A 14393-nucleotide genomic window follows, 5' to 3' on the forward strand; every position below is an offset into this window, starting at 1 on the left:
AGAGCTATCCATTATGTAAATCCTAGCAATAACCATAATCTCAATCCTAACTATAATCATAATCCCAATTTTAACAATAATCATTTTCCCAAACCCTTAACCCTAGGCTAAACCTTAATCCAAACTTTAACCATAATGTAACTACAATGTGACCTTAACTATGGCTTAAACCTTAAACATAATCTTAATCCTAACTTAATTCAATATTGTCTAAGGATTGAAAATTGTATTCACCTGCTAAAAATATAAATCCATCTATCTTAATAAATCAACCATTAACCTAAAATTAAGCTTTATTAAATCATACTTAGAAATTGAACCCTTACTCTAGAAATAATGAGTTTTCAATATTGTCCAAAATCTTCTCCAATGAAATAAGCTTTTAACCTAACTTGAATACTTACACATAAACAAGTTAACCCTTACTCTAATCCTAATTAAATATTAAGTTAAATTGTAAACCTAATCTAATTATAATTCTAAATTTAATCATAATAGTTCTTTGTTTCCTTTCATTCAATTGCACAAATCATTCCTATCGCTAATCGTTGCACGTACATAAATGCGCAAGTGCTAGTTAATTTCATCTTTCAAATCTAATTGAAGTTTTAATTCAATTAAATCTTCTAAAATCTGAAAAATTAATTTTATGAGAAATTGAAATTTAAAAATTAGAAAATCTTCATAAACTAAAAAATCTATTTTTTCTAAAAATACAAAATCAGAAATGATTTTGAAGTATCAATTTTCAATTTTTGGAAACATTATCTCTCCAAAATTGAAAATATCTCAAATTTTATCCTTTGTCTTTTTCAATTTAAAATTGGAAACTTTCCAATTTTTCCTCCAGTCTCTTTCATCCTTGTCCATTCATCATGATTTTCCCAAATTGATCTCAACCATTTATGGATTTCCAAAAAATCTATATAAACAATTCTCATATATCTTAATTTCATAACTAACTTTCAGATCGAACCTATGTCATTTTGCTCTCATTTGAAATCCTATCTTTTTATAATATTTCTTGGAGCTCGGAGTCTAAGTGCTACCAAAATCAGAGTTGTGTGCACACTTCATATGACCAAAGAGAAGTAACAAAATCTTGGATTATTTGATTGGTTTGTATATTTTATTACGTGATTCCAATTATTTAATGCTTCTTATTTTGTTGAACATTCATAGGCTCATGTTTCGTAGCTTATGTGATTTCATTATTAGATCATTTGGTGCTACTAATCCTCATTTATTGAGTGTGTAGATTTTAGCCTATACACTAACTAGTTTTTTAATAGAGGTCTAAATACAGAGGGGATTGGGGAAGTTATGTCTGAACTAAAGTACAAATCATTTTTATGAAAACCTGAGCCTCCTACTGACATCGAGTTAATCGATATTTTCCCCAACACGCTAAAATAGCCCAGTCGCTGCAAGGTAAGGTAAGTGGAGAGATAGAGGGGTACTGAGAAATGTTGTTGGTAAGAGAGACAATATTAATTAATAACAATCAAACCAGAGTACTGATCCAAGTCATAATCTAAGATTGAGGATGAAAAAAATGTTATTGTATGAGTTGTTATTCTTAGAAGAAGCACATCCAAGGCTTTTATTCTCTAATCAGTTAGAGCCACCAAAATTTAATAAGTGCTTGCAAAGTGTGACAATAGGAGGGGAAAAATGCAAGAGAAAATGCACCCTCTAGTGGCAAATAACACTTGTGATTTCCTTTCACTTCTCCTAAAGCACTAAGCTTTTAAAAATCAATAGAAATTTTGATTGACATAAGAGGACAGGTAAGAAAAGATACAAAACCAAATTGATTTCAGAAGGCATTGATCAGTACAAGGAAATTGACTAGGGTTCATAATTTTAAAATTAAAAAATTTGATGTTGAAAGAAGATTTCTTCCAATTAAAAAGAGAGAGTTGCACGGGGAAGCAGATGTCGTACCATAAGATTTGCTAATTGGGCCTCATATTAGAAGAAAGCACTTCTCAATTTTCAATTTACAGTGGCTGGTTTTTGGTTGAGGGTAGAAAATCCCCTACCAATTTAAGTGTTGTTTGTAAAAATGATTTGATTTGAACACACCTAGTAGATTTTGGGTAAGATGTAAGTCCCTAGAATAACATGATATAGAATATTCAGATTGATGGAGGCTTTTTAGTCCCAGAAAAAATACTTTTAGCCCCTAACAAAAATATAACAATCAATACGAATGATGAAATTAGTAAACATAAATATATTTTAAATATAAATCATTTTCAATTTTGGACTATTAAGATATTTCTTTTTTTTTAAATTAATTGTATGCCCGTACATTAATTTGCAAGGACTAATAACAATGTACAAAGCTTTCCACAATAACAAAAAGATTAGCTCACCAACATTGAAATATATATATATTCCACTAATTGTCAAAATAATTTAAACATGTTAATACAAAATTATAGTATACTATAAAATTAAAAAGTCAAATGTATTATTTATTGAAATAAAATAATAGAATATTAATTGTAAATGAATATATATACAAGTCCCTTATTCAATTAAATTATCATAAGTAAAACAATATTATTAAATTTAGTTACATGATAATAAATTTAAAAACTATGTACCAATCAAAAAATTAAAAATTAAAAACTATCAAACATAAATATAGTCCAAATTGATTTTAATAATATGTTAAACTTTTTATAAAAGTGGTTCCTACTTTTAGAAGGATTTTGACTTCTGTCATACATAGAGTTCCACATCAGAATTTTTTTGGCAAAGGGCTGATAGAAATTTTGCATGGAGTATTCATTTTTGTCCTCACTATGGATCTTCTTGTTCTCTTGTATCTTGATGATGGATCATGTAGTATGATCCAAAACATTGATGGTAAAAAAACTCTACACAATCAAATCCAGAAATTACGTACTTATACTGATGAATCATGTACTATGATCCAAAACATTAATGATAAAAAAACTCTACACAATCAAATCCAAAAATTACGTACTTATACTGATTCTGTTTGTTCTCCACCATCTCCCAGATTTATGTTAAGGCTTAAGAATTTATAAATTCCTTTCCATTTTCCAGACCCAAGAAAATGTAATATGCGGAAAAGAAAAATTTTGATCTGCTAATTTCTTACTCTCGAAAAACACGTTAAAGCAAAAGCGAAAGGATTTAATTGTTGCTCAGGCACAATTTACCATGAAAAGAGCACTGCAGCATGATCACTCATGTGTCTGCTGTAGCTAGGGACTAAAACCCTTAATAATTTAAAAATTAAAACATATGACATAAATACAATATTGACGGTAGTGCTAAGCACTCTGTGATTCTGCCATAAGTTTAAAGTGCATAGATAGAACTCCAACCCCAATGACACAAATGGTCTTAATTTCTTACTCCGCTTCTAAAACTAGAAAGAAAATTACTCAACCCATGGTCCACAGTCACTGTTCACAATATAAATGATTGCCGGAGCAAAGTTATGTGTCCAGAAACTCTAAACTAAATGTTGGTTCTGCAATTATCACATTAATCGACTCACGAAAACGAGACTACTCTTTTTTCAATTGCTCATTGCAAATCACATCTGACAAATACATAAGGCCATTAACCATTCTAGGAAGTTTCTTGATTGTTTTGCAGTCACCCATGTTGAGAATTTTGAGTCTCTCCAACTTATTGAAGTCACGTGGAAGAGCCTCCAAGCCTTGACAAGGAAATGGATATTTCCAAGTTCATAAATTGAGGCTGGCAGTTCTTTGAGATTCAGACAAGCAACTAAGATCACCACTTGAAGAGATCCTGCAAGCTTCTCCAGATTCTCAGGAATCTTGCGAAGTTGATGGCAATTTTTTATAGACAGTGTTTTTAGTAAAGTGAAATTGCAAATACCAACAGGAAATTCCTCAATATCCTCACAGCAGTCAATATTAATCTCTTCAAGTTTAAGCAGCTTTGAGCACACTTCAATGTCCAATTGTCCCTTATCAGTGCTGCAGAGACTCAGTGAGAGCTTCCTGAGATTTTCTAAATATTGAAAATAATCTAGATCAGGGACAATCAATTTTTCAAGCCGAAGGCTCTTCAGTTGAACCAATGAACTAAAGGTTGACATGCCATCAATTTTAGCCCTACAGGATTTCTGGTTTATTATGATAAGAATTTTCAACCGAGACATTTCCTACACAAATGGTGGAAGGAAATATTCATTTCCATCAAATATCAATACAAGGGCACGGGCCTCCGAAAACTCCAACTTAGGCCATTTTTTCTCTTTCATTGGACCTGCAAAAGTATTCAAAACATTTTAAAGAAGGAATATATATATTTTGATGGGCGTTACTCATTTTCTTGAAGCCTGATAATTGTGAATATCAATAAACCAATTGAAAGCAATCAACCTGTGCGAATGGCAATAATCTCAACGGCTTTTATATCTTCCCAGCAAGAGAATGGAGATAATCTCAACCTTTTGCGTATCTTGTCATTTTGGTTGTTGTCCGCAGATTCCGCACAATAAATAGCCAAACGCAGCAAAATATGATGTTGAACAGCATATATCTCACAATTGCTGGGAAAGCAAGAGTAAAGATGCATTCAATCTTCAGTAAGACATCTTTTTCAAGTTTTCAAATTGAATTAGCAACATTTCAATGGTTACAAATTTTGAGTTGAAGTAAAATGATTACATGTCCAAACTCCATTTAGATCATGTTGGAAGAAATGGGAGATTTACTCTTTCAGCTTGTTAATTTTACATATTGTGGATTGATGATCACTATCTATATCTTTCTGCTACATATTTCAACACAATTTCAACAAAAGAATCTAAAAGAAGACACTCACCTTGAATTATGAGTTAGCTGTACCAAATTCAAGAGCCCTCTTTTTTCGAGATCAACAAGAATCATCGACGCATGCTCTGGGCTTAAGTTGTGAACATGAATCCAAATATAAAACAAAGCATCAACAGGGATTTTTTTAACTTCAGGAAACAATATCAGGTCCAAAAAGCAATTTTTTGTATCATTGTCCAGATCTTCTATGCTCAGTGCTAGGCGCTTGAGAACATCCTCTTCATACGATCTAATATTGATTCATGTTCCTTGTGAAAGATGCCTTTTGGCATATTCCCAATATGCATTTTCACTGTATTTATGTAAATAATGTCCAATCACCTCCAATACAAGTGGTAATCCTAGACATTCTTTTGCTACCTGTTAGTACAGACTAGTTAGCCCCAATATAATCTCAAAGGGTGGCCTTCAGATCTACACATTGAACTAAACGAACCATGCTTCTTAAATTGCAAACACGGAATGGATAGAAGATCTACACAATATCAGCTAGCAAAATATAATGTTGTATTATGGAAAATTTAGCAGACTTCAGGTTCACTAAAATCAATAAATGAGACGTAGATAGACATAGGTATACCTCTTTGACTAGTTGCTTGTTGAACCATCCATCTAGAATGCTTTGCTCCTCAATTTTCTTTTTTTTCACGGAAATATTGTAAGACTGGATGGAAATACTGTAAGACTTCACGGTTTTATGATTTTCTGTTGATCTAAAAGACTCAGTTAAAAAAAATTAGAGTTTCCTTTATCATTGTTACTTTTGTAGGAAAGTTTCTAACTTTTATTTCTTCTTCAAAAGTCTTTATTTATTCTTCTATTTAACTTAAATGTTTATCAATTAACCTATTTTTTCTCTCATTTTTGACATTTTGTAGGTTCTATTGGATTTCCTATCAAAAATTTTGGTTATTTTATCTTCTGTGCTTGTTCAATTTTTTTTTCTTCATATATGCAGTTATTATAATGCCATAAGTTTATATACTGGTTTGAATTGCTTGACAAGTTTATCATAATAATAAGTACATAATGAGTAGTTACAAAATGTATGCATATAGATTATAACAAGTTTTTATATTCGTTTGAATTGTTTGACAAGTTTCATATAGTAATAAATGCATAGTGAGCAATTACAAAATGCATGCATATTGATTATAGAGAAGTTGAGGAAGCAAATAGAAATGGTAATACATGCATGACAAAAAATAAATATGAACAAGATTAAATCATATTAGTTTTGTTTCAATTTATATATTGTTCAAATCATTTTTGATAGCCTCAATTTGATTTGCAAATATATTCATTTCTAAATATATGTACTCATAAATCTGTGTTATTTATGAAAGATCTTAAAGATCTATTATTTTTATTATCAAATATATTAGCAATGATTCATATTTTTTTCAATAAATCTTAAAAATAATAAAGATAGTTAATTTATATACACATTTTGATTTTAAAATGAAAAAATTAAATTATCTTAAATTAAAACTTGAAATGCATAAAGTAAATAGAATACAAAATTTTAAAAGATAAAAAAAGATTGCATTTGTATCTAGATTTTATATTTAGAACTGTTGATTAAGAAAAAAATATTGAAAGATTGTTTTCATATCAATTACAATTTGAAATTATATGCATCCAAAAATATAAAATAGAAGACAAATATTTATATTGTTAAAAAATATATAAAGTTCGCATTAAGTCTAGATTTTTAGTTTTTTGTTTTTAAATTTAAGTTGATTCATTTTAGAAAATTGAAAATATAATTTAATATAATTCTAATTTTTTAAATAATATATAAGGAAGAAGAAAAATTAAAATATATATATCTAGCACATATATATTTATATTTTTTGGATTTAGTAATTATTAAGATAAAAATAAAATGTAGTTTACATATCTTCAATAAATATAGACATATTTCCTTTGTAAGTAGATTTTAGTTTTAAATTTGTAGTTTAATGTTATCATTTGATTTTTTACACAAAAATAATTTATAATTTAGAAAATTTTGTTATATACATAGATTACTTTCTATATTTTTTATAAATTCTAATACAAGTGTTGTTTAGAGTATAAATATAAAATAATTGTTTTCTTATCAATATGCATGCAAAAGCATAAAATAAAGTAGAAATGTTTTTAAAAATAAATAAATATAGAAAGGTAACATTTAAGTATAGATTTCAATTTTTTAGTTTTTAATTTGTGTTGATTCATTTTGAAAAATAGATATAGAACTTTGTTTAGTTTTAAAATTTCAAATGATTTACAATCTAGAAGAAAAATTAAAATATATGTTATACTAATTTATTTCTATTTTAAAATAAAAAAATTTCTATTTTTTAATTTAGTAAGTATTAAGATAAAAATGAAATGCATGCAATTAAATATTGTTTACATACCTTTAATAAATAGAGAGATTTTATTTGTATCTAGGTTTTAGTTGTAAAATTATAGTTTAATTTTATAATTTGAAATTTTTTACATTAAAAGGATTTGAAATTTACAAATGTTTGTCGTATATGTAAATTAATTTCTATTTCTTTTTTATTTTCATAATTTTCACAATTATTTATTTATTTAAAATAAATTATTTTATTTTAATTCCAACATAATACATAATATAAGCATTTATTTACCTATATTATAATAATGTATTCTAAGATCATCATATTCTCACAACTTATAGAGCTGTCCATTATGTAAATCCTAGCAATAACCATAATCTCAATCCTAACTATAATCATAATCTCAATTTTAACAATAATCATTTTCCCAAACCCTTAACCCTAGGCTAAACCTTAATCCAAACTTTAACCATAATGTAACTACAATGTGACCTTAACTATGGCTTAAACCTTAAACATAATCTTAATCCTAACTTAATTCAATATTGTCTATGGATTGAAAATTGTATTCACCTGCTAAAAATATAAATCCATCTATCTTAATAAATTAACCATTAACCTAAAATTAAGCTTTATTAAATCATACTTAGAAATTGAACCCTTACTCTAGAAATAATGAGTTTTCAATATTGTCCAAAATATTCTCGAATAAATTAAGCTTTTAACCTAACTTGAATACTTACACATAAAAAAGTTAACCCTAATCTTACACTATGTAAATGATTTTAAGAAATATTAGTCTACTATTGCATTAATCGTAGGTGATATTAAAAATTTAAGATATATTTAAATCATAATCCTACATCTAATCTTGGCCAACTTGAAACATGTAACCTCAAACTTAACTCTAACCCTAATTAAATATTAAGTTAAATTGTAAACCTAATCTAATTATAATTCTAAATTTAACCATAATAATTCTTTGTTTCCTTTCATTCAATTACACAAATCATTCCTATCGCTAATCATTGCATGTACATAAATGCGCATCTGTTAGTTAATTTCATCTTTCAAATCTAATTGAAGTTTTAATTCAATTAAATCTTCTAAAATCTGAAAAATTAATTTTATGAGAAATTGAAATTTAAAAATTAGAAAATCTTCATAAACTAAAAGATCTATTTTTTCTAAAAATACAAAATCAAAAATGATTCTGAAGTATCAATTTTCAATTTTTGGAAACTTTATCTCTCCAAAATTGAAAATATCTCAAATTTTATCCTTTGTCTTTTTCAATTTAAAATTGGAAACTTTCCAATTTTTCCTCCAGTCTCTTTCATCCTTGTCCATTCATCATGATTTTTTCAAATTGATCTCAACCATTTATTGATTTCCAAAAAATCTATATAAACAATTCTCATATATCTTAATTTCATAACTAACTTTCAGATCGAACCTATCTCATTTTCCTATCATTTGAAATCCTATCTTTTTATCATATTTCTTGGAGCTCGGAGTCTAAGTGCTACCAAAATCACAGCTTTGTGCACACTTCATACGACCAAAGAGAAGTAACAAAATCTTGGAGTATTGGATTGGTTTGCATATTTTATTATGCGCTTTGAATTATTTAATGCTTCTTATTGTGTTGAACATTCATAGGCTCATGTTTGGTAGCTTATGTGATTTCATTATTAGATCATTTGGTGCTACTAATCCTCATTTATTGAGTGTGTAGATTTAAGCCTATACACTAACTAGTTTTTTTATAGAGGTCTATATAGAGAGGGGATTGGGGAAGTTATGTCTGAACTAAAGTACAAATAATTTTTATGAAAACCTGAGCCTCCTACTGACACCGAGTTAATCAATATTTTCCCCAACACACTAAAATAGCCCAGTCACTACAGTATCAATATATTGTCACTTCCATTTATAGTTATAGTCTTCAAGTTTTTCAATCTAGCAATCTCATAACTAAATTTTGAATAGCTAATCTATAGCTAGACTAGTGAGTATCTTCATTTTCCACCTGATTTTTGTACCCATGTAAACATTTTGGTCATGTTCATATGGCTTGCCACTTCCTCCCAAGTTGTTTTGGTCTGCATGATTAGTTTGATTTTATATGATTAGTCTGATGTTTTCATTGTATTTTATCTCTTGATCAGTCCATGGGCCTTTTAATGACTTGGTCAAAAATCCACCAATTATTTTGGTTCATCCAAGTTTTATTTATTCTATTCAACTTTCGTTCCATACTATAATGGGCCACTTGTCAGCTTTCATGATCTTTTTGAGATACCCTAGTAGGTGAACTATAGCTACTTCTACAATTCGACAAGTACCCATTTTCTATACAGGGATCTCATATAAGATTTTAGTTTTTAATCTTGAATCTGCTCATGGTAACTTGCTTTTGAGTTCTTTTGTCTGCCAATATTTGAGATTCAATTTGCTGGTTATCCAAACATCCCATCCATAAACATTGACATGACAAGTAACCCATGCTCTTGGATACCTGCGTGTGTTTTGATGAGTATATAGTGTTTTCCAACCTCCTTTATCTCTCTTCATCCTCTATGATTCCCAACTAAGCTTTTATTATTTAAGATTAGTCTTATGCATAGATATCCTTATTATGTCATGATCTCCATGGAGCTCCACATAAGTGTGAAAGTTTGTATGTTACCACATTATGTTCCTTTTTAAGTGAAAAGACCAACATCTTGGTTTGTTGACATTTAGTTACATCCATGTTTCTTTGGAAAATAGATGTGTTCCTTTCAAATGGTCGAGCTTAAGCAACACACTAAGCTTTGACTGCTTAGGTGGTTGTGGGCTCGTTTCTTCCCCTTGCTTCATTTCAGTTTATAAAATAATTGTCATTAACGTTTGAGTTTGTACAATTTTTTGTTCCAACCTGTTCAATTGCATAGAAAAAAGTGAATGACAATATATTGTCATCTAACTTGCCATTGAGATATTTTCAAACATTTCCTACTTAACGCAAGGAATACAAGCCATGGGCATCCTAACAATTCATTCACATCAACAGTTTGGTTGGATGCCCCGTGGTCTCATGAAAGGGTGTAGTTACAGGTTGCATGTCATGGTTTTGGTCTTTGCACGGAGTAGCATTTATCACCATTTTAAATATGTTTTATCATGTTTTATTCATATCTGACTAATCTAGAAATTTGTTTATATTACAGAGTAAGTATTATATTATATTTTATTAGGAAAATGATCTAAGGTAAGGTAAGTGGGGAGATAGAGGGGTACTGAGAAATGTTGTTGGTAAGAGAGACAATATTAATTAATAACAATCAAACCAGAGTACTGATCCAAGTCATAATCTAAGATTGAGGATGAAAAAAATGTCAGTGTATGAGTTGTTATTCTTAGAAGAAGCAGAGCCAAGGCTTTTATTCTCTAATCAGTTAGAGCCACCAAAATTTAATAAGTGCTTGCAAAGTGTGACAATAGGAGGGAAACAATGCAAGAGAAAATGCACCCTCTAGTGGAAAATAAAACTTGTGATTTCCTTTCACTTCTCCTAAAGCACTAAGCTTTTAAAAATCAATAGACATTTTGATTGCCATAAGAGGACAAGTAAGAAAAGATACAAAACCAAATTGATTGCAGAAGGCATTGATCAGTACAAGGAAATTGACTAGGGTTCATAATTTTAAAATAAAAAATTTTCATGTTGAAAGAAGATTTCTTCCAATTAAAAAGAGAGAGTTGCACGGGGAAGCAGACATCGTACCATAAGATTTGCTAATTGGGCCTCATATTAGAAGAAAGGACTTCTCAATTTTCAATTTACAGTGGCTGGTTTTGGGTTGAGGCTAGAGAATCCCCTACCAATTTAATTGTTGTTTGTAAAAATGATTTGATTTGAACACACCTAGTAGATTTTGGATAAGATGTAAATCCCTAGAATAAAATGATACAGAATATCCAAATTGATGGAGGCTTTTTAGTCCCAGAAAAAATACTTTTAGCCCCTAACAAAAATATAACAATCAATAAGAATGATGAAATTAGTAAACATAAATATATTTTAAATATAAATCATTTTCAATTTTGGACTATTAAGATATTTTATTTTATTTTAAATTAATTGTATGCCCATAGATTAATTTGCAAGGACTAATAACAATGTACAAAGCTTTCTAGAATAACAAAAAGATTAGATCACCAACATTGAAATATATATATATATATATATATATATATATATTCCACTAATTGTCAAAATTATTTAAAAATGTTAATACAAAATTATAGTATACTATAAAATTAAAAAGTCAAATGTATTATTTATTGAAATAAAATAATAGTATATTAATTGTAAATGAATATATATACAAGTCCCTTATTCAATTAAATTATTAAAAGTAAAACAATATTATTAAATTTAGTTACATGATAATAAATTTAAAAACTATGTACTAATCAAAAAATTAAAAATTAAAAACTATCTAACATAAATATAGTCCCACGTCAGAATTTTTTTGGCAAAGGGCGAGATAGAAATTTTGCAGGGAGTATTCATTTTTGTCCTCACTATGGATCTTCTTGTTCTCTTGTATCTTGATGATGGATCATGTAGTATGATCCAAAACATTGATGGTAAAAAAACTCTACACAATCAAATCCAAAAATTACGTACTTATACTGATGAATCATGTACTATGATCCAAAACATTAATGATAAAAAAAACTCTACACAATCAAATCCATAAATTACGTACTTATACTGATTCTGTTTGTTCTCCACCATCTACCAGATGTATGTTAAGGCTTAAGAATTTATAAATCCCTTTCCATTTGCCAGACCCAGGAAAATGTAATATGCGGAAAAGAAAAATTTTGATCTGCTAATTTCTTACTCTAGTAAAACACGTTAAAGCACGAGCGAAAGGATTTAATTGTTGCTCAGGCACAATTTACCATGAAAAGAACATTGCAGCATGATCACTCGTGTGTCTTCTGTAGCTAGGCACTAAAACCCTTAATAATTTAAAAATTAAAACATATGACATAAATACAATATTGACGATAGTGCTAAGCACTCTGTGATTCTGCCATAAGTTTAAAGTGCATAGATAGAACTCCAACCCCAATGACACAAATGGTCTTAATTTCTAACTCCGCTTCTAAAACTAGAAAGAAAATTACTCAACCCATGGTCCACAGTCACTGTTCACAATATAAATGATTGCCGGAGCAAAGTTATGTGTCCAAAAACTCTAAACTAAATGTTGGTTCTGCAATTATCACATTACTCGACTCACGAAAATGAGACTACTCTTTTTTCAATTGCTCGTCGCAGATCACATCTGACAAAGACATAAGGCCATTAACCATTCTAGGAAGTTTCTTGATTTTTTTGCAGTCACCCATGTTGAGAATTTTGAGTCTCTCCAACTTATTGAAGTCACGTGGAAGAGCCTCCAAGCCTTGACAAGGAAATGGAAATTTCCAAGTTCATAAATTGAGGCTGGCAGATCTTTGAGATTCAGATAAGTAACTAAGCTCAGCACTTGAAGAGATCCTGCAAGCTTCCCCAGATTCTCAGGAATCTTGCGAAGTTGATTGCAATTTTTTATAGATAGTGTTTTCAGTGAAGTGAAATTGCAAATACCAACAGGAAATTCCCCAATATCCTCATAGCAATCAATATTAATCTCTTCAAGTTTAAGCAACTTTGAGCACACTTCAATGTCCAATCATCCCTTATCAGTGCTGCAGAGACTCAGTGAGAGCTTCCTAAGATTTTCTAAATATTGAAAATAATCTAGATCAGGGACAATCAATTTTTCAAGCTGAAGGCTCTTCAGTTGAACCAATGAACTAAAGGTTGACATGCTATCAATTTTAGCCCTACAGGATTTCTTGTTGATTATGATAAGAATTTTCAACCGAGACATTTCCTGCACAAATGGTGGAAGGAAATATTCATTTCCATCAAATATCAATACAAGAGCACGGGCCTTCGAAAACTCCAACTTAGGCCATTTATTCTCTTTCATTGGACCTGCAAAAGTATTCAAAACTTTTTAAAGAAGAAATATATATATTTTGATGGGCCTAACTCATTTGCTTGAAGCCCGATACTTGTGAATATCAATAAACCAATTTAAAGCAATCAACCTGTGCGAATGGCAATAATCTCAACGGCTTTTATATCTCCATGTGACGGACCTTCCCAGCAAGAGAATGGAGATAATCTCAACCTTTTGCATATCTTGTCATTTTGGTTGTTGTCCACAGATTCTGCACAATAAATAGCCAAACACTGCAACATATCATGTTGAACTGAATATATCTTACAATTGCTGGGAAAGCAAGAGTTAAGATGCATTCAATCTTCAGTGAGACATCTTTTTCAAGTTCTCAAAATGAAGTAGCAACATCTCAATGATTACAAATTTTGAGTTGAAGTAAAACAATTACATGTCCAAACTCCATTTAGATCATGCTGGAAGAAATGGGAGATTTACTCTTTCGGCTTGATGATCACTATTTATATCTTTCTGCTACATATTTCAACGCAATTTCAACAAAAGAATCTAAAAGGAGACACTCACCTTGAATTATGAGTTAGTTGTACCAAATTCAAGAGCATCAACAGGGATTTTTTTAACTTCAGGAAACAATATCAGGTCCAAAAAGCATTTTTTTGTATCATTGTCCAGATAGACATAGGTATACCTCTTTGACTGGTTGCTTGGTGAACCATCCATCTGGAATGCTTTCTTATCCAAAGTCCCAATAATGAAAGAGGGACAGAGAATCTTCCTCTCCAAGCGAAGACATATAATGAGTGCTATCAAGGTGTATGGAATTGGCACTGTCCCTGACTGTAACAACAATCTTGCATCCCTTTGCTTCAAACAACAATTCTTCGAGATTAACATTTGGCCCCACATCATCTAATATGACTAGAATATTTTCTCGCTTAAGCCTGAGTATTTCCTGAAGAGCCTCATGAATGCTCTCACTCTGAGAATCAGGCAACGGTTGATCCCCAGTAATCATTTTCCATATGTTCTCAAGAATCATCTTGTTATCTGGTAGCTGTGAAACTGTTTGAAAAATTATCTTGTCTCCAAAACATTCTGAGAAGAAGAATGGAGAACGTGAGGTCAGGGAAATCAGAAAACAA

General features: G+C 29.8%; 1 pseudogene; it reads right to left on the minus strand.

Moving 5' to 3' along the window:
- Positions 1-3424: 3424 nt before the first annotated feature.
- Positions 3425-13971, minus strand: LOC149555859 (putative disease resistance protein At4g33300; annotated as a pseudogene).
- Between the last annotated feature and the right edge of the window lie 422 nt (positions 13972-14393).

Source organism: Cupressus sempervirens, chromosome 5 (genome assembly GCF_028749045.1).
Source record: "Cupressus sempervirens isolate cs-2001-9-10 chromosome 5, ASM2874904v1, whole genome shotgun sequence".
Classification (NCBI taxonomy): Eukaryota; Viridiplantae; Streptophyta; class Pinopsida; order Cupressales; family Cupressaceae; genus Cupressus; species Cupressus sempervirens.